Raw genomic sequence first — 27012 nt, 5'->3', positions numbered from 1 at the left:
GCAAAAATATCCTGAAACACTATTTGCAATCATTTTGATATTACTGCCTAAAGGTTTTGGCCAGGAAAAAAAAAATTTTTTTAATGACAGGGAATAAGTAATTTTTGCCCCTGCATTCTTTTTTTTTTTTGCACTTCATAATTGTATTGGTTCAACATTGAACCTACTTTTTTCCTTTTGTCTACCCCTTCCTTTTTGGCATCCCCCTCAATGGATACATATATACCCCACCCCAATAAGCTAACAGCTGATGAGAATTTTAGTAGTTCTACATTTAGCTATTAATAATTTAGCAAAGGCCTATTTTAGCAAAGGCCTATTTCTGATATAGACCATGTAATAAGAGACTTTTTAAAGCAATAAATTGCGAACTACAACAACTTGTTTTGATAAAAATATCCAGCTTTTGATCCTACAACAGCGTTCAGAAATCTTCTATTAGAACACAAAATTTCATGATTCAGGTTTACATGCACAGGCAGCAAAGGAGGTATAATGAAAGGAGAGCGCTCTCAACACCTGTTGTAAGAGGGCTCCTCTCTCTCTCTCATAGCACACACACAGTTTATGATAAATTCACTCTCTTTCCTTTGAGGCCAAGGTTTTGTTCAACACCTAAGATCACTATCAACTTAACAGGGAAGTTAAGTTCAAGATTGTAAACCAACAAAAGCTTTCGCTATCACACTTAAAATTACACAAATACTGTTCAGTAACACCAATACCGTAGTGAATAAGAGACCCCTTAAGTACAAACACCATTTTAACCCCAGAACCGTCTGTCAACAACTACCCTTTTTGCTCAAACAGTGACTTGATCCCTGGAGACACAAAATGACTTAGGTCTGTTTTCCTGAGCTTTTCTTGGTATTAACTTATTTTAGGCAGGAGCCTTTCCTTCCACCTAGACAACTGCGTATTCCCAGGCCATCTCCCCAGAGACTGAGTTTCACTAGGCCTGACATCTTGCCAGGAGTCTGCATTTTTAACAAGTATCCCAGGTGATTCCAATGAAGTTGTTCTACAGAACAGCTTTTAACAAACACTGTATTGGAATCTTGAATGTTTTATGTGCTGAATGGATCAACTAGTGCTTACTGGCAACTTAAGCTCATTTAATTTTGATAATACACATATCATGGTGGGAAAAAGTAACTTTATAGACTGAGTCACAAACCAACATGTCATAGAAGTCGACTGAATAATGACAGAGCCAAAGTTGCCGAAGTAAATTCAGATCCATAGTCTCTTATAGGAACTTTGCTAATTAAAAGTCACCAAAATTTAGAAATAAAGAGGATGACCATATGCATTTCAACCCTACTGTTTAACTGGCTCAACCCAAGGAATATTAAAGTATATAAAGTACCTTCTTTTTAATGTTTAACTAGACTGAACATTGTGAAGTTACATGTAAACTTGTAGATTTCTATCCATAGGAAAGGTAATCCCAAAAGTTAGAGTTGTGTGCCCTGTAATGCATTAACCAGATTTGCATCTACAAGCAAATTCATCCTGTTCTTCTTTGATCTGACTTCATTTTTTAAGCTCTCTTGAGCCATCTTACCATCTTAGTGATCTCTTCATTAAGCAATGGGCTGAATAAAATCATTAATATGTATTTAATGTTTCAGAGAAGGCAATGGCAACCCACTCCAGTACTCTTGCCTGCAAAAACCCATGGACGGAGGAGCCTGGTAGGCTGCAGTCCATGGGGTTGCTAAGAGTCTGGGCATGACTGAGTGACTTCACTTTCACTTTTTACTTTCATGCATTGGAGAAGGAAATGGCAACTCACTCCAGTATTCTTGCCTGGAGAATCCCAGGGACAGAGGAGCCTAGTGGGCTGCCCTCTATGGGGTCGCACAGAGTTGGACACGACTGAAGTGACTTAGCAGCAATGTTTCTATGAGTCACATTTAATTTTTTGACACTGGCAGTTTTGGAGGTTCTACTGAGATGTTCAGATGCACTTACCTGTAAAGCCAATTAAACTGCATTGATCAAGAAGTGCAAGTTTTTGGGCTTTGTGAGCCCAGGCCCACCTTCCCTGGGCCCCCACAGCCCATCTCAAGCAGCAGCAGACTTGCTAAACCTTTCTGCCTGTGCTTTTGTTTCGCTTCTGGTCCTTGGCCACATTCAGATCTGATTCTAGTTTGTGTACAACCAATGTACTCTTTCCCACTGGAAGCAGTGGGGGTCTGGTTGCGAGATTTGACAGCATGTCATTTGTATTGAGATGGACGTTTGCTGTCAGGGAGGCAGGGAAGAACTTTTTGTCTGTCTCTATGTGCTCACATCAATTAAAACAATATTTTGTACACATTAAAAAGGAAAACAGCTCTTGGAGAGAGAAACTGGTGAGTTTATTGTTTCTGTTTTGACCTATGGCTCAGAGAGTTTTAGTGAAATATGGATCTGTGTATCTAAGGTTGAGAGAAAGCCTTAAGCTCTCATTGTGTAAATTCTGAAATATTGTCCTGCCTCTGGAAGTTATTAATACATTAATGGCAGAGTCTCAAAATAAAGGGACTGTTTTGTGTGGGTTGAAAGACATTAACAGCTACTTGAGTGAACCATTCCTAAAATTTCTCCAGAAAATAAAACTGAATTTTAAATGGGATAGCTTTTGAAGATAAAACAAATAAATCACTACTCCAAAGTATGATTATATAAGAATCCAAGTTCATATAATCAAGTTGAACCACTGGGAAAATGAGACTGCCTTGATAGTTTTGGTTATGAAAACAGTGATATATCTTTCCAGTGATTATATCAGAATTCTCTAAAAAATACATTTTAGAGATTTGATTTTGTTTTCATGAATTTCCTATGCTTCTTCACTCACTTTTGATCAAAAGCTTATACTATTCCTACATTATATTTTAAGATTATGAAAAAATGTAAAAAATAAACTAAGATAAATTATAATTCTGATAAACCTTTTGATATGAACAGTAATTATGTTCTGTAGCATTTCAGCTTAAACCTAATTCCCTAGATCCTTCATTAACTAAAAAAAATCTCGAACTGACTGTAGAGTTAATTACTGTATCGTCTTCAGATACCTGAATAATTTCCAAGTAAAATAATACTGAAATTCAAGCACAGGTTTACTATATGTACCTTCAGTTTCTTTACTACAGAGTGATTATAATTTTGGATATTATTGGATGTGCTCATCCTTGCCACTTTAACGATGTATAAAGCTGTTTTGTGTGGCTATAGGAACTGAGTCATGCTTATTGTTTGCTAAACTATAAGATTGGAAATTATCAATTACCTACCTCTCAGCAAAATAGAAGTAAGCTTATTTGGAGCACTTAGGAGCAGAAAAATACAACTGAATACGCAAGTTATGGGATGCAAATGCTTTTTCAGGAAAATCAGAAAAGTATTGTTGGAAAGTATCTGTGTGTTCCAGAATATGAAAGAGCATAATGGAGAACAAAATTTGAATTTGTATAGCAAGTTGTGGACATTTAGAGGGAACTGAATTTCATTTACCTTGGTTTAAAATACCTGAGTCTGAAAAGAATGAAATGTTAAAATGGACAGCTTGCTTAGTTTTGATGAGTTTAAGTTAATTTGAAAACCCTTACTGACAAATATTGTATTAATATGAAACAGAACTTGGCTTGCTATTAAAATAACAACTGGTCTTGAAGTATTTAGTCATAACAATGGATAGTAAATGGTTACTTTTTAGTGTAACCTGTCCAAATAGGATTCCACACTCACCAGGGTAATTCTCTGTACTTTGCATTGTTTCATTTTGTCCTTGATTTAACAAAAAATAATAGAGGACAAAGTGTACTCATTTGTGATGGTGTTAAGGTATGAAGGAGGCTGGGTTCCACGCGAGCAGATAGTGTCAAGATAGAAGCAGAGTACCGAACTGGCAGGAATTAAAGTATGCAGGCCCCGTAACACTTCAGCCAACCCCCTGGGCAACCCTGGAACATATATGGCTCAAAGTGTTCAGAGTTGGACCAAGATGTGAGGCCTTTCCACCTGGGATCACTGGATCTGAGCCACCCTGGAAGAAGAAAACTTGGACAAGGCAGCTCTATGCATCTGAGCAAAGTTCTTGGGAGCTGAAAGCTTGAGGCTGCCTATTGACTGCTGGGCAGATCCTTCCATGAACAGGAACCCTACTGTCCACAGTCTCCTATGGTCATGTTACCTTCTACTGCATCATTTTGAAATATTGTAAAGTTACCTTGATTAAATAGGTAGTCAAGTATTTGGATTTTATCTCAAGAATCCATAAAGCCTATCTTAACCAGGTAAGACATCTAATAATTCTTAGCTTGGACTTAAGATCAGAACTTGTATGTACAAAACACATAAATTTCCAGATTTTTTTTATTTTTTATAAATAATTTTGCAATTTCCCATTCAGCCTCTATATAACCACAAATATGTCTTTTTGCCTTGAGTTTCCCTGGTAGCTCAGTGGGTAAAGAATCTGCCTGCAGTGCAGGAGACCCCAGTTCGATCCCTGAGTTGGGAAGGTCCCCTGGAAAAGGGAATGGCTACCCACTCCAGTATTCTTGCCTGGAGAACCCCATGGACAGAGAAGCCTGGCAGGCTATAGTCCACTGGGTTACAAACAGTCGGACATGAGGGAGTGACTAAGCAAACGTTAGAAAAGGAAGGCCCCCTAGAAATGATAGAGTGTGTTTGGGGTGCTTTCTTGTTCATAAAGGGGAACAAAATATGTCACCCCAAAATATATCTCTTTGGTATGAAGTTTATTTTAGGCTGATTACTTTTAACGAACAGGCAACTCAGGAAGTCTTGTTTTCTTGTTTTTTAACCTCTCCCTTCACTACCTAAAAGAATTTATATAAAGCTCCTGGTCCAGGAAGAGCCCTGTCACCAGAGAAACCTATAGCTTATGGGCAAGGTGTGGTAAAAGGAGCTGAAGCCCAGCCTTCAGTGCCCTACTGTCTCTGAACGGCATCAACAAACGTTTGGTTATCAAATATTCATTTTCCCATCTCTGTGAATTGAATGCCTTCCCTTTGACGTCCCAGATCCCCAGCCCCGCTCTTTCCTTAAATGGTACATAAGTTTCAATGGAACCCCCTCCACCCCTGTACATACATAATTAAATTTGACTTTCTCCTGCTAATGTCTGATGTCAATTTAATTCTTAGACCTGCCAGAAGAACCTAGAGGACAGAGCAAAGTTCTTTGCCCGCACATTAGAAATACCAATTCTCAGGGACCTCCCTGGTGGTCCAGTGGCTAAGACTCCACTCTCTCAATGCAAGGAGGTCCTGGGTACCATCTCTGGTCAGCAAACTAGATCCCACAATCTGAAACTAAGTTTGTATGCCACAAGTAGAAGAGTCCACGTGCCATAACTAAGACCTGCTGCAGCCAAATAAATAAAAATAAAGTTTTCTTTAAAAAAAGAAATACCAATTCTAGACACCCACCTCAGACCTACCTACCTGAAATTCTCCAGGTGGGGCCCAACAATCTGACCTTTATATAAGCCTCCCTATGTGATACCAGTGATACCATACTGTGAGATGCCATGATCTCACAGAACTGATTGAAAGACCCTAGAAATTCATAAATACCCTCAATCTGCTTTATATATCCTTACTCAGGAGTAACACTGATCAAACAGTGTATTTTATTGCAACAGAGAATTTTACCCTCTTATATTTTTACATTATTGGCTATTGTGATAAATGAATCACAGCAACTACCCTTATAATCAAACAGGCTTCTGTCCTACCAGGATGTTTGCCTGAAGACTCTGCTATAGTCTACCGGCATGAGTTTGTATCTTCAACAACAAAAAAAGATGACCTCAGCCAACTCCGAGAAAAGTCTGTATCAGAGATTCAAAGGTCAAAACTCACAGATCAGGCTTTGGAGCTTAAAGATGACATCACTTAGATAGTTATTCCTGAAGGCAGTCAGGATTTGTAAAACCCTTTGTCCAAGAAGCTGACAATTTCATGGGAATTGAGCAAAATTTAATTACAGCAGACTAAATGATCCAATGAGAGAAATATAATTGTAGTTTATTTATTTTGGAATATATTTAGCATTATTTGTAGCGTTCTATTTTCTAGTCAGTATATGAGAAAAGCTCTCTCAAATTAGCAGACTGTGCTTCTACAGATTGGATCATTTGACAAATGATATCCAATTCATATTGATCCACAGAATTCAAATGATTTTCAGAGTCTCTATTTGTAATAAAAAATGCATATTTGCTCTTCTTGCTTTTAATAGGAGCATGGTTATTTGCATAGATTCTCTCCTAGTAAAGAGAGTCAGTTCTCCCTACTAAGGTATAACTGTACTAATTGGGTAACCACAACCATACCTAGAGTGTCATGTAAGAATCTTTATTTGATATAGTATAATGAACATTAAAAGAATATAAAATAAACAATAAAAATAATTCTTGATGTGTGGAGATAATGTTTACCAATCCTTCCCAGGAAAGCTGGCCTGGAAACTATTCTACTGCTTAGAAAGGTCCAGTCTCACAGTGGTAAGGAAGGTCACTTGCTAAGAGAACCTTATAAAATGGCGGGAATATCTGTGAGATGGGACTTCACTCCCCCTTACAGGTACTGCAAGTGAAATTTCATGATGAGAGATTCTTAGTCTTGGCTTCCTACTCTCAAGAGAAAAGCACATAATAGCGTGCATTAATCACTCAGCTGTGCTCTACTCTTTGTGACCCCATGGACTGTAGCCCTTCAAGCTCCTCTGTCCATAGGATTCTCCAGGCCAGAATGCTGCAGTGGGTAGCCATGCCCTTTTGCAGGGTATCTCCATGACCCAGGGATCAAACCCAGGTTTCCTGCATTGCAGGCAGATTCTTTATCACCTGAGCCACCAGGGAAGGCCAAGTAACAGAGTTGTCAAATAAAAAGTGTCCCTTGTACTGTCTACGGTAATGAAGTCACTGGGCTTCCCTGGTGGCTCAGCTGGTAAAGAATCCGCCTGCAGTGCGGGAGACCTGGGTTCAGTCCCTGGGTTGGGAAGATCCCCTGGAGAAGGGAATGGCTACCTACTCCAGTATTCTGGTCTGGAGAATTCCATGGACTCTATAGTCCATGGGGTCTCAAGAACTGAGCTATTTTCACTTTCACTTTCATTCAATGAAGTCACTAACCACTGCTGTCACTGGCCTTCAACATACCCTGAAAGGAGTTTCAGACAAAGATCAGGAATGAGGCACTCTGTGCTCTAAGGAAGCACAGGCAGAATAGGAAGGTATATTCAGGACAAGATTTTGAGTCCAATTTCTTACATCTTCTCCATCTTAGTTTGCAAAGGACTATATGCCAGAAGAGGCTTGTATGTGGTAACATACACATCTCACTCCACCTGTGTAAAGAATGGGGCCAAAATTAATAAGACTACCTCTTGTTGCTCTCAAGAATAAGCTTTAGAAATTATTTATGGTCATAGTGGAGACTGAGCAAGGAGTTGAGAAAAAATATCCAAAAATTGGAAATAAAACTTAAGGATAACAGCATGTCCTTTAAAAAAAAAAAAAATTATTTGGCTGCACCAGGTCTTAATTGTGTTAGTTGTGGCATGTGGGATCTAGTTCCGTGACCAGGGATTGAACCTGGGCTCCCATGTGCCTAAGCATGGGGTCTTAGGCACTGAATCGACAGGGAAGTCTTCACATGTCCTTTCAGTGTCATTATTTAACTAAGGATTATATAAATATCTTGGCAAATACACCTATGTTTTTGACTTTGTTATTTAATATTAAGTCAAAAGTACTGATACTTTGAAATCACATGAAAATTTGAAGACTCCTCTTGAATTAAGTTCTTAATTTGTAAGCCATTAACCATTTTTGAATCTAGTCACACACATTTATTTCAGTTTTCCTTTGACTGTCTGACTACATAGATCTTTATTCTCCCAATTCTGCTTTGAACCAGGCTTACCATCTTACTGGTTTCCTCATCAATTAATGAGTTGAATAAAATCTTTGACATGTGTTCATTTTATATTTATGAAGAGTCTTTTTTTGAAAATTATGCTTTGATACCTGGAACCGGATGTGTTTGGAATTCAGAAGTCAGATTTTAGAAAGTGCAGAGATGTATATTTTATATTTTTCTATTTCATAGAAATAGGTAACTCCAGCAGCATCTGGGAGATCACCCCATAAGTAAACATCTTGATGTTTTTTCAGTGAAACACATAAATATTTATACTCAGTGGGATTAAAGACAAGATTGTAAATAGCCTCATGTCATTTCAGGTTTGGTTTTACCACTGAAGGAGCTCAGAACAGGTCAGGATGCTACCAAAAGAGTTATGAAAAATTTGTCAGTTTTCAACACTTTGTTTTTGCCTACCGCAGATTTTGGTAGGAAATTAAGAGACTGTGAACCTAAAATTTCTATCACCATCTCAAACTACAGTTATTCAGTTACAGGAGATTCATGTCAAAGATAATAAGAGAAGGAGGAAGTGTGAAGCCTTAGAAACCATTCATAATTTAATACCCTAGAATGTAATCCAATGTGAGTCATTTCTTTGAGGAGAGTAATAGAGTTAGAAAATGTAACATTCCCAAAGTAATGACTAAAGCTCCATGATCCATGTTTTAAAAGACTTCATAAACAAGAGCCCTAGTAACCAAATAAACTGCAAACAAAACTGGAAGATACTTGAAATGTATAAAGTGAAAGTTGCTCAGTCATGTCCAGCTGTTTGTGACCCCATGGACTGCAGCCAGGCTCCTCTGTCTATAGAATTCTCCAGGCAAGAATACTGGAGTGAGTAGTGATTTCCTTCTCCAGGGGATCTTCCCAACCCAGGGATGGAACCCAGGTCTCCCACAATGCAGGTGGATTTTTTTTTTTACCATCTGAGCTACCAAGGAAGCCCTGAAATGTATAAACAAATGTATAAAACTTTCTAAAGTTTAAAAAATATAACTTTTCATATAGTGATACTTCATGGCAAATATAAACTTCTGTATAACATAATAAACTTTTGGAATTTTAAAGTAAGTGAAATATTTAAAAATAGCACATTCAGAGAAACTGATAATTTACTGATGGTAAGATTGTAAAGGGTTACGTCAAGTCATGCAAAAGGTACTCTTTGCTGAATAAAGATGAAAGATGATCTCTAGATTGAGGGTAAAAACTAGAGACTAAGTTAAAACATAAATCAGTTTAGGAAATCAAGAGCAGAGAAAGATAAAAGGAAGTTTTACTGCAAAGACTATGCTTTTGTATCTTAACACAAGTCTTTTATAACATTTGTCATATTTTGAGTGCTGATAACCTTGATTTGAATTTCAAAATACTAATTAAATTCCTTCACTCTCTTCTCAGTAAACAGTAAGCTTTTGTTTGTTTATAGAAAAGGATCAAGATAAAAGTAGAGATTTCTGGCTTTTTAAGATGATATTTATGGTTATCCACCACCCACTCCCCAAATTTAACAGAAAAACAAAAAGATGTAGAAAGAAGAGGAAAGGAGATGGGCAGGGGGCTCTGAACAAGCAGAACTGGGGAAAGGACTGCGTGAACATCCCATGCTGCAGACAGTCCTCCTTTGGTTGCCTGAAGATATAAACCCACAATGTTGAAAGTCCTGGGACCACATCACAGAAGACTCAAAACAGTATTGAAGCTTCTGCCAGAGTAGGGCCACCCCATTCATCTTGTCATACTCTGGGAAACCTGATGTATTAGCCTTACTTAACACAGGCTAATTTCTCTGAGCACTATCTCAGCACCCCCCAACCCCTCATTAACTGCCCAGGGAAATTTAACATTCTTCGCTGACCCTCTTTTGCCACTATCCTAGGGGTTTGCTGAGATGAGCTTGTATCTATCTGTATGTCATCTGTCTATCCATCGATCTAAGTATATATTCTAACACAAATATGTTCCCCCTACAAAATTTTCACACATAATCCACATTCATGAACTACGTTCCTGGAACTTCTGAAACAGGATATGACTCAATTCAAAACATAAAATGATGATTGCTGATTAAAGGTTCTCCCTAAATGCCATCTCTCAAAATTTACCCTGTCATAAAATAGGACAGCCTGAATCAAGCCTGAATCATTTTTAACACCAAGGAATATTTACTGAATGCTTAGAAAATAATTTACTATTTGAAAAACTTTTGTGCACAGAAACTTTTGCTTTTATGGTTAAAAAAAATCTAAGTTATTAATCTTTTCTATTAGTCTAGGAGTGTTTTATGTTTCATGTGTTACAATTCACCTTTCCTCTAAGAAACAGTCAGAGCGCTGAAGTTTTAGTTTGAATTTTACATGTATGTACACATTAAAAAAATTTAAAGACATTATTTTTAGTCTTTAAGTTGAAGATTTGTCTAGAATGTTCTCCCTGCCCTCTTGCCCCATCCATTTTCCCATGCACTGTTCATGTATTAGTCTTCCTACAAGGAAAATGCCCTATGTTGTTCCCCGGCCACGCTTTTCCATCAATACCGGCAAGGTAATCAGCTTGGAATTATTTTATCAGTTCATATATGTTAGCTACACCAACTAAATTCTAAGTGTAACCCCTACTGGACAATATAGTTAAACAGGAGAATAAAGAAGTGAAGAAAGTAAAATCATGTTTGACAAGCTGATGTAAACAGTCAGTGATTTTGCACAGTGAAGGAGGCAGTCAAGGCCTTCCCAAGGGAGCCTCTCTCCAGACATCCAAGACTAAGGTCAACTCCAGAACACTTCCAATTTATTGCTGTGTATACAGGAAACATCAGGACAGAGCCCAAATCATGGCGGCACCATCCTCACGTGGAAATACAATCCTAGGGAGGACACATTATAGGAGAGACCAGCTCCCTCAGTTTTGGCCCCACAGATATATGCTGATCAGAAAACAGAGATTACTGGAACATAAAATGTCAACCTTGTACTTAAAGTATGAATTTCAGAATCTTCAGCTTAAGGTGTCTGAGAAATCAATACCATTTGGAAAGAGTCTGAAGTCCAGCAACTGCTGTTTCCAAGCAAATGTCATGGATATAGAAGAGCAGAGACTCCTGAAGAGGGGGTAACCTGGAGCCAGGAGGGCCAACAAGGAGAGTCCAGGCAGGTCCTGGACAGACGCAAGCCTGGGCTGCACGTGATTAACCCATCTGAAGAGGACTCCAGGTTAGCATCAGAACTGTGCTATTTCCTATGAGCAATCGCTATGCCTCTGGGCCTCCCCGGTGGCACTAGTGGTAAAGAATTCACCTGCTAATGCAGGAAACGCAGGTTCAATCCCCGAATCGGGAAGATCCCCGGGAGGAGGAAACGGCAGTCCACTCCAATTATTCTTGCTCGGGAAATCCCACGGACAGAGAAGCCTGGCAGGCAGCATCTGAACACAGTTGCTATGTCTCTATCAGACAAGCGGCAGATATAAATGTGACACATTGATGCTGAAATCACCATGGCTCCCAGCCATTCTAACGCAGCCATAGTCCACTATCCCACCACTCCCTTGGCACAGTCTCCTCATGTTTCTTTGGAAATTGCTGTTGAGTGTTACTCAAAACAATACTCATTCATGTTCTTGTGTTACATGTTCATTTATGTTTCATGTGTTACAATTCACCTTTCCTCTAAGAAACAGAGTAAGAGCGCTGAAGTTTTAGTTTGAATTTTAACCCCTTCTCCTGACTTCCTGACAAGATACCTTAGCGCAGCCTCAGCCACCTGTCCTCTCATAGGGATGTGCCTCTGCCAGACACAGCTGTTACTGCCCAGATGCTGCCCCAGCCCTTCAGAAGTTTGAAGCTGACTGTGATCCATGACCCCATGGGTATTTTGTCTCCCATACAATCAGCATTTGCCCACACCTCTGCAGTAACTGCTTCTTGCCCATCTCTCAGATGGTTCCCGCCTCAGTTTTCCACTAGAAATGTGTGGCAGACCATTTGTGGACACGGTATCGTCTCTCCAGCCCCCTCTTCCTTTATCCATGACATTTTCAGTAACAGATGGAATCTATTTCCCTGGCCTGTTAATCTGGACTCACCTCACAACTTGCTTTGGCAAACAAAATATAGCCAAGGTGACATGTGCTTACCTGCCCTCTACAAACAGGAGCAAAAGCCCAGCTAAGGGCTGGGATCTGAGGGATCACATGACCAGTCACCCCTGTCAGCCCAGGTGACAGCTGGCCAACTCCCAGGAGCAGGGCCACCCAAGTGGCCTGCAGTTCCCCAGAGATGTGTGAGGCAGCCCAGCCAATATCAGAACCACCCAGCTGGGGCCAGCCTAAACTGCTGACCCACAGAGTCATGAGTCATTTAACTGTTTGTTATTTTAAGCCATTAAATTTGAGAATGGTTTGTTACATGATAATAAGTAATTAGCAGAATAGGCTACCTATGACAAATGGTCCACATAGCAGGTAACTCTCTAGATCAGTTAACTCCCTCCACAGAAATATCTCAACTGTTATGTATTATAACGTACATTAGAGTATTAAAATAATGTTTCATTATAACACTGCATCTAGTGTTATTATGCTGTAATAATACTGGGCTTCCCTAATGGCTCAGACGGTAAAGAATCTGCCTGTCAATACAGAGGACACAGTTTTGATCCCTGGGTCAGGAAGGTCCCCCTGGAGAAGGAAATGGCAACACACTCCAGTATTCTTGCCTGGGAAATCTCATGGACAGAGGAGAATGCAAAGTTGGACATGACTGAGCAACTGAACAACAGCAATGTTGTAATATTATCTTGAGTTACAGTATTATTTGCCCCTCCTTTTCAGAAGGCACAGGTATTCAGGGGAAGCTAGGTCCATGGTGGGGAGGAAGAAGGGTGTTACATCTAGACTCCCGCTGTACCAGGAAATGCTGTTCCTTCCAGCAGGCATTGCTGCTCTGACTGAACTTCCTCCTTTCTTGTTTCCGCTCCCCAACCCTCCCACCAAATTGCTCCTCATTCTGTCTTTCACTAACGTTCCAGTTCTTTCAGACATATCTGTATATACTTCTCACCTGTCATTTGGGATGCCTACAGATGTAGGCACCTAAATTGGCTGTCTAAAAGAGTGAGAAAATTTCTTCTCACGTGTCAAAAATATCCAGATGTAGACAGTTCCATGTTTGCTTAATTCAGCAGTTCCCTCAGTATCACCAAGAATTCATCTTTCTGCCCAACTTTTGAATAAGACTGCAGCTTGGTCTTGAGAACAACTCTCTCTCCTGGGCACAAATTGTTGCCACTGTTGTAGACATCAGAACCAGACATGATAGCATCTCTTCTTTAAAGTGTCTTGCTAAGAATCTTCCCCAGAAATCCACCATCAGACCTCCTTTTAGATCTCATTGGCCAGAACTGTGTCACATGCCTCAAGGTAAACAATCACTAGCAACTGGTACAACAGAATCATAATTCACTTGAGCCAGTTAGAATTTTTCCCATCAGTACTGTCTGCTAAAATAGCTGGGTGTTGTTTTTTTTACTCTTTTTGGCTGTGCCAGGCAGCTTGTAGGATCTTAGTTCCCTGACAAGGGACTGAACTTGGGCTCCCAACAGTGTAAGCACAGAGTCCTAACCACTGGACCACCAGGGAATTCCCTAAAATACCTAACTTCTATTTAGGAATGAGGTCAAACCATTTTTATGATGTTCAGAAGTCTGTGCCACTTAACGTATTTGGCCTAAGAGTCTGTTTTAAAACGTCTCTGTTCACTCCACGACAGTTCTCTGGGGCAAATTCTTCCCTCAGCTTATGTGTCAATTCAGCCAATACCCCCTATTCTGTGTGGCTTTAGATAAGGAGCAGTATGTGAGTGACTGGAGTTGGAGACACCCACTTTTACTTCCCAATAACCACTTCAACCATTTTCAAATTCGATCCCTGGACCAGCAGTATCAGCATCACCTGGGATCTTTTGTTTTGTTTTGGCCCCTTCCCAGATCAGTGTAACAATCTGAGGGTTAGACCCAGCCGTGTGTGTTTCAGCAAGTCTTTTAGGTCATTCAGATGATCCCTAAAGTTGGAGAACCGCTGCACTACACACTAGCTACGTGGCTTTGGGCAAGACATATACTCACATACGTTCAGATCGTCAGTCTTTATAATGGGGTAATAAGGTGATATAAAATGCTTAGTATAGTGCTGGCAAAAATAAATATAACATGTTAACATATCTTCATGTACATAAAGCTATATATTCTTAAAATCTATATACATCAAGATGTATATTTTAAATGAACTGATTATTAAACTATGCATTTTTAAATATGTACACATAATTTCTACTTGATTTTATCTTATTAGTGTTATATGTTTTTATTATATATAGTTCCCAAAAAAGTAATATGAAAACTTTATAAAAATAGCAGTTTCCTGGCTGCATCACAACCACTTGGCTATATTTTAGCAAATTTTTATGCCATTTATCTCCATATTACTGAATAAGATGCCCAGATTTCTATTTCTTAATTTACCAATTTTAGACATTCCTTTCATAAGGATGAGGATTTAGTTCTCTTAAACTACTATCTCTAGTTCCTTCTGCCTCATGTTACAAATGAGATTTTATCTCAGTATTTAGATAAATCAATATTTTTTAAATTACGATGACTGTGTAAATGTAGGTGTTTTTAAATCAATAATTTACAGCAACATTTGTGTATTTTTTCTACTTTAGAGGCAATAATCATTCAATATTCCAAGAGCTCAGGAAAATCTCAGTAATACTTTCTATACAAATATATCAGGTAAACTATCAGTTTCATCTTTGTCTAGAGAACTTTCTCCTGGCTGCTTTCTCTATCACATTCTTCCACTGTGTTGGAGGCATTCTTTCCTGATCCTCCACCTTGAAGTCTTCTAGGTTTACTTCAGCAGCTTCCTGAGAAGGATTATAGGAGAGGCAAGTGCTTTGGGTTCTCCCATAATCGCAAATGGCTTCCCTTTCACTTTGTCAGTTTGTGCTTAGAATTGAATTCCAGGTTAAAAACCATTTTTCATCAGAATTAAAAGGGATCACTCTAGTAGTTTCTACCTTCCAGGGTTCAATGCCACATTTTCTTCCAGTTTATTCACCGTTAGTTTTCTTTCTACAAGTTCTCATCAGTCAGTTCAGTTGCTCAGTGGTGTCCGACTCTTGTAACCCCATGGACTGCAGCACGCCAGTCCTCCCTGTTCATCACCAACTCCGAGACGTTGCTCAAGCTCATGTCCATCGAGTCAGTGATACCATCCAACTGTCTCATCCTCTGTCGTCCCCTTCTCTGGCCTTCAATCTTTCCCAGCATCAGGGTCTTTCAAATGAGTCGGTTCTTCATATCAGGTGGCCAAAGTATTGGAGTTTCAGCTTCAGCATCAGTCCTTCCAATGAATATTCAGGACTGATTTCCTTTAGGACTGACTGGTTTGATCTCCTTGCAGCTCAAGGGACTCTCAAGAGCCTTCTCCAATACCACAGTTCAAAAGCATCAATTCTTCAGTGCTCAGCTTTCTTTACAGTACAACTCTCACATTCATACATGACCACCGGAAAAACCATAGCTTTGACCACAGACCTTTGTCGACAAAGTAATGTCTCTGCTTTTTAATATGCTATCTAGGTTGGTAATAGCTTTCCTTCTGAGGAGCAAGCATCTTTTAATTTCATGGCTGCAGTCACCATCTGCAGTGATTTGATAGTCTGTCACTGTTTCCATTGTTTCTCCATCTATTTTCCTTGAAGTGATGGGACCAGATGCCATGATCTTAGTTTTCTGAATGCTGAGTTTTAAGCCAACTTTTTCTCTCTCTTCTTTCACCTTCATTAAGAAGCCCATTAGTTCCTCTTCAATTTCTGCCACAAGGGTGGTGTCATCTGCATATCTGAGGCTATTGATACTTCCTGCAATCTTGATTCCAGCTTGTGCTTCACCTAGCCCAGCATTTCCCATGATGTACTCTGCATCTAAGTTAGATAAGCAGAGTGACAATATACAGCCTTGTACTCCTTTCCTGATTTGAAACTAGTCTGTTGTTCCACGTCCAGTTCTAACTGTTGCTTCCTGACCTGCACACAGATTTCTCAGGAGGCAGGTAAGGTGGTCTGGTATTCCCATTTCTTGAAGAATTTTCCACAGTTTGTTGTCATCTACACAGTCAAAGGCTTTGGCATAATCAATAAAGCAGATGTTTTTCTGGAACTCTCTTGTTTTTTTGATGATCCAACGGATGTTAGCAATTTGATCTCTGGTTCCTCCGCCTTTTCTAAATCCAGCTTGAACATATGAAAGTTCACAGTTCACGCACTACTGAAGCCAGGCTTGGAAGATTTTGAGTATTACTTTGCTAGCATGTGAGATGAGTGCAATCCTGTGGTAGTTTGAGTGTTCTTTGGCATTGCTTTTCTTTGGGATTGGAATGAAAACTGAACTTTTCTAGTCCTGTGGCCACTGCCGTGTTTTCCAGATTTGCTGGCATACTGAGTGCAGCACTTTCACAGCATCATCTTTTAGGATTTGAAATAGCTCAACTGGATTTCCTGGAGAAGGAAATGGCAACCCACTCCAGTATTCTTGCCTGGAGAACCCCATGGACAGAGGAGCCTGGTGGACTACAGTCCACAGGGTCGCAAAGAGTCGGACACGACTGAGCGACTTCACTTCCATCACCTCCACTAGCTTTGTTTGTATTGATGCTTCCTAAAGTTCATTTGACTTCACATTCCAGAATGTCTGGCTCTAGGTGAGTGATCACACCATCGTGGTTATCTGGGTCATGAAGATCTTTTCTTATAGTTCTTCTGTGTATTCTTGCCACCTCTTCTTGTATCTTCTGCTTCTGTTAGGTCCATGCCAAGATCATCCCCAAGAAAAAGAAAGGCAAAATGGTTGTCTGAGGAAGCCTTACAAATAGCTGAGAAAATAAGAGAAGCTAAAGGCAAAGGAGAAAAGGAAATATATACCTATTTGAACGCAGAGTTTCAAAGAATAGCAAGGAGAGATAAGAAAGCCTTCCTCGGTGATCAATGGAAAGAAAGAAAGGAAAACAACAGAATGGGAAAGACTAGAGATCTCTTCAAGAAAATTAGAGATACCAAGAGAACATTTCTCATCGTTACTGCTTTGAGATAGCATCTCTTCATGGGAGTCTCTTTATTCATTGTACTGGGTACTCTGTGGGCCCTTTACTGTCTGCAAGTTCTCCTATTGCTTTGAAAATTTTCTGTTTTTTTCCTCTGTTCTCTATTTATAGACTAGTAGATATTCTAAGTCCTGACTGATTTGTTAACTGTCCCATCATTTCTATCCTATTGTGCATTTCATTTTTTGATCATTCTCATTTCAACTTTTTATTTCAGGATTTTTTTCAACATTGACTTATAAGCCTCTGATCTTTCAGATATTTTTATACATTTTTTAAAGTGCTGTCTGCATTGCCTACTGTGCTTAGTTCACTCAGTCATGTCGGACTCTTTGCGACCCCATGGACTGTAGCCCACCAGGCTCCTCTGTCCATGGGGATCCAGGCAAGGGCATGGGTAGCCATTCCCTTCTCCAGGGGATCTTCCCAACTGAGGAACTGAACTGGGCTCTCCTGCATTGCTGGTGGATTCTTTACCAGTTGAGCTACCGGATAAGCCAATTTTCTCTTGTATTTTGTTTTGGGTCTTCCTGTTAGATTTTCTTAATTATCTCATGGTCCTTTGCTATCTGTGGACACTGTAGAATGAGGCACTAAAAATCTAATCTGATAGTCTGGGTTTTGAGTACTTTTTGAGACTAGCTACTACTTGTAAGATAATGAGGATAGCAACTGGATTTTTCTTTGGAGAAACTCCAAGTATCAATATTCTATTCCCTACAGTGTTTAGTTTCTTATTTGAAAAATCTGCCAATTTTCTACTCAGGGGTATGAGTTCCAAAAACAGAAGAGAGCTAGAAAATCTGCCTCTCAGTACATAAAATTATGCTTAATCTTCAACACCCTCAAGAGAAATTTTTAAAAATTGCCCACTGCTCAGGAAAGTGACCAATATCTTTCAGTAGTGACCCAATTACACCAACTCCTCTAAGATCTGGATAACCCTGTGCTTCTCTTATGCATCTGATAGTTGTTATGGACTGAATTGTGTTCCCCCCAAAATTCATATGCTGACGTCCTAACTCCCAGTACTTCAGAATGTGACACTAATTAGAAACAGAGTCTTAAAGGTGGTAATTAAGGTAAGATAAACCCTTTAGGGTAGGTCCTAATCCCATCTGACTGGTGCCCTTCTAGGAGATTAGGGATGGGAGAGACACTAGGGATTCTTGGGCACAGAATGAAAAACCACATGAGAACAGTGAGAAAACAGCCACCTGCACACCAAGGAGCAAGGCCTCAGCAAAGTCAACTCAGCAAACACTTTCATCTTGGGCTTACAGCCCCTAAAACAGTGAGAAAGTAAGTGTCTCTTGTTTAAGTCACCCAGGCTGCAGTATTTTATTATAGCAGGCCTAACAAACTGATATTAGTAACTTATGTATCAGATCAGATCAGTCGCTCAGTTGTGTCCGACTTTTTGTGACCCCATGAATCGCAGCACGCCAGGCCTCCCTGTCCATCACCAACTCCCAGAGTTCACCCAGACTCATGTCCATAGAGTCAGTGATGCCATCCAGCCATCTCATCCTCTGTCGTCCCCTTCTCCTCCTGCCTCCAATCCCTCCCAGCATCAGAGTCTTTTCCAATGAGTCAACTCTTCTCATGATGTGGCCAAAGCACTAGAGTTTGAGCTTTAGCATCATTCCTTCCAAAGAAATCCCAGGGCTGATCTCCTTCAGAAAGGACTGGTTGGATCTCCTTGCAGTCCAAGGGACTCTCGAGAGTCTTCTCCAACATCACAGTTCAAAAGCATCAATTCTTCGGCACTCAGCCTTCTTCACAGTCCAACTCTCACATCCATACATGACCACTGGAAAAACCATAGCCTTGACTAGACGAACCTTTGTTGGCAAAGGAATGTCTCTGCTTTTGGATATGCTATCTAGGTTGGTCATAACCCTCCTTCCAAGGAGTAAGCGTCTTTTAATTTCATGGCTGCAGTCACCATCTGTAGTGATTTTGGAGCCCAGAAAAATAAAGTCTGCCACTGTTTCCCCATCTATTTCCCATGAAGTTATGGGACCGGATGCCATGATCTTTGTTTTCTGAATGTTGAGCTTTAAGCCGACTTTTTCATTCTCCACTTTCACTTTCATCAAGAGGCTTTTGAGTTCCTCTTCACTTTCTGCCATAAGGGTGGTGTTATCTGCATATCTGAGGTTATTGATATTTCTCCTGGCAATCTTGATTCCAGTTTGTGTTTCTTCCAGTCCAGCATTTCTCATGATGTACTCTGCATATAAGTTAAATAAACAGGGTGACAACATACAGTCTTGACAAACTCCTTTTCCTATTTGGAACCAGTCTGTTGTTCCATGTCCAGTTTGAACTGTTGCTTCCTGACCTGCATACAAATTTCTCAAGAAGCAGGTCAGGTGGTCTGGTATTCCCATCTCTTTCAGAATTTTCCACAGTTTATTGTGATCCACACAGTCAAAGGCTTTGGCATAGTCAATAAAGCAGAAATAGATGTTTTTCTGGAACTCTCTTGCTTTTTCTATGATCCAGCGGATGTTGGCAATTTGATCTCTGGTTCCTCTGCCTTTTCTAAAACCAGCTTGAACATCAGGAAGTTCACAGTTCACATACTGCTGAAGCCTGGCTTGGAGAATTTTGAGCATTACTTTACTAGCGTGAGAGATGAGTGCAATTGTGCAGTAGTTTGAGCATTCTTTGGCATTGCCTTTCTTTGGGATTGGAATGAAAACTAACCTTTTCCAGTCCTGTGGCCACTGCTGAGTTTTCCACATTTGCTGGCATATTGAGTGAAGCACTTTCACAGCATCATCTTTCAGGATTTGGAATAGCTCAACTGGAATTCCATCACCTCCACTAGCTTTGTTCATAGTGATGCTTTCTAAGGCCCACTTGACTTCACATTCCAGGATGTCTGGCTCTAGGTCAGTGATCACACCATTGTGATTATCTGGGTCATGAAGATCTTTTTTGTACAGTTCCTCTGTGTATTCTTGCCATCTCTTCTTAGTATCTTCTGCTTCTGTCAGGTCCATACCATTTCTGTTCTTTATCGAGCTCATCTTTGCATGAAATGTTCCTTTGGTATCTCTGATTTTCTTGAAGAGATTCCTAGTCTTTCCCATTCTGTTGTTTTCCTCTATTTCTTTGCATTGATCGCTGAAGGAGGCTTTCTTATCTCTTCTTGCTATTCTTTGGAACTCTGCATTCAGATGTTTATATCTTTCCTTTTCTCCTTTGCTTTTCGCTTCTCTTCTTTTCACAGCTATTTGTAAGGCCTCCTCAGACAGCCATTTTGCTTTTTTGCATGTCTTTTCTATGGGAATGGTCTTGATCCCTGTCTCCTGTACAATGTCACGAACCTCATTCCATAGTTCATCAGGCACTCTATCAGATCTAGGCCCTTAAATCTATTTCTCACTTCCACTGTATAATCATAAGGGATTTAGGTCATACCTGAATGGTCTAGTGGTTTTCCCTACTTTCTTCAATTTAAGTCTGAATTTGGCAATAAGGAGTTCATGGTCTGAGCCACAGTCAGCTCCTGGTCTTGTTTTTGCTGACTGTATAGAGCTTCTCCATCTTTGGCTGCAAAGAATATAATCAATCTGATTTCAGTGTTGACCATCTGGTGATGTCCATGTGTAGAGTCTTCTCTTGTGTTGTTGGAGAGGGTGTTTGTTATGACCAGTGCATTTTCTTGGCAAAACTCTATTAGTCTTTGCCCTGCCTCATTCCGTATTCCAAGGCCAAATTTGCCTGTTACTCCAGGTGTTTCTTGACTTCCTACTTTTGCATTCCAATCCCCTATAATGAAAAGGACATCTTTTTTGGGTGTTAGTTCTAAAAGGTCTTGTAGGTCTTCATAGATCCGTTCAACTTCAGCTTCTTCAGTGTTACTGGTCAGGGCATAGACTTGGATTACTGTGATATTGAATGGTTTGCCTTGGAAACGAACAGAGATCATTCTGTCGTTGTGGGGATTGCATCCAAGTACTGCATTTCGGACTCTTCTGTTGACCATGATGGCCACTCCATTTCTTCTGAGGGATTCCTGCCCGCAGTAGTAGATATAATGGTCATCTGAGTTAAATTCACCCATTCCAGTCCATTCAGTTTGCTGGTGGGTACTATTAAGTATTCATTATTGAATAACTGATTTGACTATAGTAAGTCCCCTACATACAAACCTTCAAGTTGCAAACTTTTAAAGATGGAAATGCACATTCCATCAACATCAGGCGTGAGTGACATTGCAGCTTGTCTCCATCCCCTATTGCTAACAATCCTGCAGCTCTACCATCTCCCACTCTGACTCCCTCCTCTAGTCAGTAACTCTTCCTGCCTGTTCACTTGGTACCAGCGCCTGTATGCCAGCTGTTGTATCTACTACTGAACTTTCCAAGGTACTGTAAGATTTAAAATGTTTTGTTTTTCATGTATTATTTTTACAAGAAGTATTACAAACCTATTTCGGTACTATGTAGTCAATTGTGTTAGTTGGGTACCTGGGCTAACTTTTTCAAACTTAAGCTCTATTTGTATGTAGAGGACTTATTGTAATTGGCTCATTGGTGCCCTGCCCACATGCAGTCACCTACTACTGAGGGGTCATCTACAAACAACTCCCAGACATAATGAGAGCTTCCCTCATCCCTGGAGGTCAAGGGTGCAAGCTGGAGAGGCCACAGTTTGTGCTCCCTAGGCCATACTCAACCAGCTGGAGTGAGGGGCCAGCTTCTTCCCCTCTTAATGGGAGGATTCCAACCTGCATCTCTCAGAAGGTTCCCAGCAGAGCTGAGCAGACTCTGTCTGCTGTCACCGCACAGCCAAGTCATAAAGTTGGAAGGACTGCATAAGGGGGAAAACACTCAAACAAAAATTCCACAAGAGTTATGTATTTCAAATTATATGATCCTTTATCCCCACTACACTAATAATTCAACCTGCTGCTGCTCCAGGCTTTTTCTCTTATAGCATCAGTGATGTTAACTATAAAAAGGCTGCTCTCAAATCACACTTAGGTCACATCGACGGTTTGCATAACGGCTTGAAAAAGAATTACAAATAGATTTCATTACACAGTAAAATATTAAAGTTCCTACTATCTTATGTTATTAGATTTAGAAAAAAATTTAAATTTTATCAGCAGAAGACGTTGTGTTATACCAGTGACTCATGTCTGCTGAGGAGTTTGTGGAATGCCATTCCACTGTAATAATTCCAAGTATGAAATCCCAGAGTGGATTTCACTACATCTTCCCCCTAAAATTAGCATCAATTTTTGTACATCCACACACTACAGAAAAGACACTATTAGAAAGTTTTTAGCCACAAAATGACGAAGCTCAACAAAAGTGTACAATATGAAGATTTTAATTCCATTTGGCCTGATTCTGTGATGAGTCTCAGTCTAGAATTTCTCGCCCCTGATAATCCACTCTTCTCATACGTGGGTCTTAGATTCAGTTCCTCCCAAAGCACATTGCAAGTGTGCAGCTATTTGGGAAGCTACAAGTATCGAGCAGAAGGATGAAGGGGAGAACCCAAACCTGACTGCGTTTAAATCCCCCAAAGATGGAATATTTCCAAAGGAGACCAAATTCAGAGACAGTCTTAAACCAGAATTGCCTACAATGTCTTTAACAGAATAGGTGAAGTTATACTACACAAGTGTGTCTACTACTAGAAAAATTGTAGACCAAGAACAAAGTTTGTTGGTTTTGTTTTCTTTTAAATCACCAACTATGGTTAGAGATGAGTGAAAGTCTAAAGCGGGAGAAGGCAGAAACAGAATTCGAGTTCAAGGGCAGGGATGGCTGCCTTCTGTTCAACACTGTCAACGTCGTGCCTCGAACATCGCCTGGATGTAGGAGTCAAAAGCAAACTTTGACGGGGGAAGGATTAGGTGAGATGGAAAGGACTCAGGGTTCCCTAGTGCATCATTTCACTTGAAGCTGAAATTAAAAACAATCTTTCTGAAACTCTCATAGACTTGAGAAGGGCACACTGACAGTATATCCAACAGGAGAAGCAATCAAAAAGGTCATACGTATGCGAGTATGTGTATATTATTTCTGAACAGGGAAGGAAAGATTTCTTGGTTCTGAAACACAGAAAATAATGTGAAAATACCAGGTCAAGTACTATTGGATAAAACTTACCTTTATGAATGTTTGGAAGCTAAGTCTTTTAGTCCACTAGGGCCCCATTCACTAAATTAAAATATTCACATTTTCATTATCATGCTAATTTGTAGTAGTATAAGTAAACACAGAAACCAGACAGAAGTCATGTATTTGTTCACAGCACATAACACATTCTGGAATCTGAACATTCAAAATGACCCAACTTTAGGGATGACCAAACTCCTGAAGTCTCAATGCCCAGGTTTGAAACCCAGCTCCACAACTTGCCATCTGAATGACTTGTTACAATGTTCTTAACATCTCTGCAGCTCTCTTTTCCCATCTCTAAAATGGGAATTAGATTAGTCCCTCATCACTAGGTGATAGTAGCTGTTTAGTCACTAAGTCATGTTTTTCTCTTTTGCAAACCCACAGAATATAGCCCGCCAGGTTCCTCTGTCCATGGGATTTCCCAGGCAAGAATAATGGAGTGGCTTGCCATTTCCTTCTCCAGGGGATCTTCCTGACCCAGGGACTGAAACTGTGTCTCATGGATTGCAGGCAGATTCTTTACCACTGTGCCACCAGGGAAGCCCAGGTTATAGTTAGGATAAGAGATTATCTCTATAAAGCATGTAGTTAATGTTTGGCATGTGGCATCAAGGTGTGAGTCTTATTCAATGCAGGGACTTTACCTAATTAAAAGCGGACTCAGTTACAACACCTGATGCTAACTTAACATGTATATTGGGCTAGTCACCATGCAAAAGTTGTGTGTGCCTCTACAAGTTTTAACATGCATTACATCTCAAAACGGCCTAAAATGCCATTATTTGCTCTGATAACTCCTGTTGATTGAAGGACTCAAGCAATATCAGAATTTTTTAATATGAATTGCCATTTTCAGACTTCTCTCAGCCCTATTTTTATAATGGTTAATTTTCTTTAATGTACAAGTACGTGAATTTTCCTGCTCTTGGACCATCATTCCAGCTAACTATAATCTGTTTTCCAAAATATTAAATGACTTGCAGCTTTGGGTTGAATAATACTGAAAGCAAGAGAAAACCCCAATAGTTAACTAGCAATGACCTCTTTCCAGTTAATCCACAAGTCAATTGTTTTAATATTGTCTGATAGCCTTTAAACTTTCCCAGCTGCCCCACCTAGTTAAATTTCTAAACTCAAAGATCTTATCTGTAAAATGGGTGAAGTCTTACAATGTTGTATACAAGGTTCAAGTGAAAACACACTGAACCATCAATACTTATGCTACATTACACTGTGTTAGTTTTCCCTCCCCACACCCCATTTAACTGACTGTGACATTTGCAGTGCTGGCTGGGTCTTCTAAAGAAATTATATCTCATCACAGAATTATTCTTCTACTCACTAGCCTGTGGTCTAAACTAGCTGAAACACAGAGGCCAAGAAAAAAAAAAAAAAAAAAAAGAAAACTCAAACGGATTAGAACACATCAATTTAGGTCATGATGCCACATTAGAAATGTAAAAAGTGTGAATGGCTTTTCGTTCTGTAATTCAGAAGAATGGGTGTTACTTGTGCTGAGACATTGCCCAGTACCTCTAGCCACTTAGATTAAGAGTGAAATGGATAATGGATGATCTGAGGCCTGGCTCCCACCCCTGCTGTGTGGGAGACCCACCCGGGGAAACACTCTTCCTGTTCTATGCAGGTGAAACAGGCTGCCCCAAACTACTTCACTGTCTGCATTCCCGTGTGGTCAGTACTTACCTCCCGTGTAGGCAGAAGATGGCAGCAGCCGCAGCCTCACCTCCTCCCGCACCGAGTCCTTGGAGAATCGAAAGGGCAATCAAGCTTGCCGTTGTGGTTCCGTCACCTTATAAAGCCTATGAGTCTCGCGAGTAAGCGCACTATCGTGCGAGCTCGCCCACTGGTCTCGCGAGTCTCAAACCCAGCTACACATTGGAAACACATGGGGATCCTGACGCCCTAAATGAGCCAGGGGTCTAGCCCATGAGATGCTGACTAACTGGCTTCATGTGTGGGCTGGATCAGGTGATGAGATACAATGCACAGCAGCCATTGAAAATCACTGCTTCAAAGGGCAAAGAACCTGCGCCGGATTCCACCTCTGGACTTGCTGGAGGAGCACCCAAGAGTGGGCTCCTATCTAACACTCGGAAGTGAATTATCCAAAGAGATAAAGGCACTGTACTGACAAAGCAAAAGCCCTTATTGCAAAGGTGTGCTTGAGGGGAGATCCTGGGGTAAGAGAACTCAAGAAGACAGCTCTGCCTCCAGGCTTGACGTCTTGGAATTAGTTTCCAGTTTGTCTTGGGGCAGTCATCTTGCTCTGCCTGTATTTGGCTCCACTCAGAGCCCTTCAGCGCATCTCTCAGTCAGGATGGAGTCTAGTTCAAGGCTTTCTGAGAAGTCAGGCATCACATGGGCTGGCGTCTCCTACCTCTTTTAGCCTCTTTGGTTTTGGTGGCAGCTTGTTAGTTTCCTGTTCCTTTATCAGGACCTCTTCTCGTGAGACACTTATGCAAGCTATATTTTCATGCCTGGTCAGGACAGGTGGTTTTGATTAAAGGTTCCATACCAGAACTACAAAGAAGACCATCATTCAGATCAGCGAATCCAGGAGTCTAGATCCCGCTCTCCCTATTCCTTTTACTTTCACTCATCCCATAGATTCTACTCACCTACCTGGTCTCCGCAGTTCTTCATGAGCCCTAATGGAGGTGAGGGTTCAGTTGGGAGTTCTTACTACTTAGTCCACCCTTACGAACCTCTCACCCAGATTCAGATTCAACTCTGACAACATAATGCTAATACAGGATTAATTCCATAAATTCACTTAAACAATTTGATTTCACAGAAAGAAATCAAATCAGTCCAGCCCATTGTGTCCTTTATGTGGGCAAAAATGTTGTAAATGACTTGGTTTTTTCCAACTATTCTAATATAAACACCTCAACTTTTTTTTTTTAACCTAAACATAACAACTGAAAACATCTCCCAGAGAATATTTCCCCAGGTGACAGTTTGGACAGCTCAGGCCACTTTTAAAAAATATTATTTATGAATCAGTGGATTAAATATCAGTAATAGACATTCTATTCTTCACATTCTCAAAGGCACTCAATATGTATATTTCTCAAGCAACATAAAATGAAACAGTAGATTTTTTTTCCCAAAGAGAAATGATTTGGTAAACAGCATTATCTTAAAAGCACCTAGTTCTTTTTAATACTTACCATGCTTTCCCTGTATTCAGTTTAAATGTCACACATCAGCATCTACAGGTAGGCTATTGTCAGTGACCTTTATATTATGTTGAAAGACACCAGGAATTTCTGGGTCTTTTTTTTTCTCCTGTATTTTCAAAGAATTGGTGGTGGGGGGGGGCGGTTTCAGCCCACTCTTTCATTGCCAGAAATATTTGCACTTAAGAGTCTAATGTTCCTTGTTCAGTGATATCACAAATGTAGTTAATAAATATTGATAACAAATTCAACCAGAACTCTGTGGATCCCTTGAGCTAACAGCCAAATGCATGGAGGGGTGAAGGGTGGAAATCTCTTCTTAATTGGTTTTGTATGTGCCTCTCCTTTGCAGAAAATGGTAACTTTAACCTAGGGTCTAGTGGGTTCATAAATAATACAAAACATTTGTGTCTAAACATAAACTTGTGTCCTAAAGTGTTGTTTTTTTTTTTAAAGTGTGTGTATATATGCACTTATGATGAATGTGCCCTTCATTGTAAACCAACAACAAAAACTGGTAGATAATTAAAT

The 27012-nt window shown here is 40.1% G+C and overlaps 1 long non-coding RNA gene across 7 annotated transcripts in view; it reads right to left on the bottom strand.

Moving 5' to 3' along the window:
- The window catches only part of LOC147345995 (uncharacterized), a 272600-nt gene extending 245833 nt beyond the window's left edge, over positions 1-26767 (bottom strand). For all 7 annotated transcript variants that reach the window (XR_015153434.1, XR_015153436.1, XR_015153435.1 and 4 more), the window contains exons 1-2: positions 26473-26767; positions 24983-25819 (exon numbers count right to left, since the gene is read on the bottom strand). This is a non-coding gene — a long non-coding RNA (uncharacterized LOC147345995). The remainder of the gene's footprint in view (positions 1-24982; positions 25820-26472) is intronic.
- Positions 26768-27012: the final 245 nt, after the last annotated feature.

This window comes from Bos grunniens, chromosome 24, assembly GCF_055505025.1.
Source record: "Bos grunniens cultivar Pamir isolate PY7600 chromosome 24, Bosgru_T2T1.0, whole genome shotgun sequence".
Lineage (NCBI taxonomy): Eukaryota > Metazoa > Chordata > Mammalia > Artiodactyla > Bovidae > Bos > Bos grunniens.
This window is presented reverse-complemented; position numbering and strand designations above follow the sequence as displayed.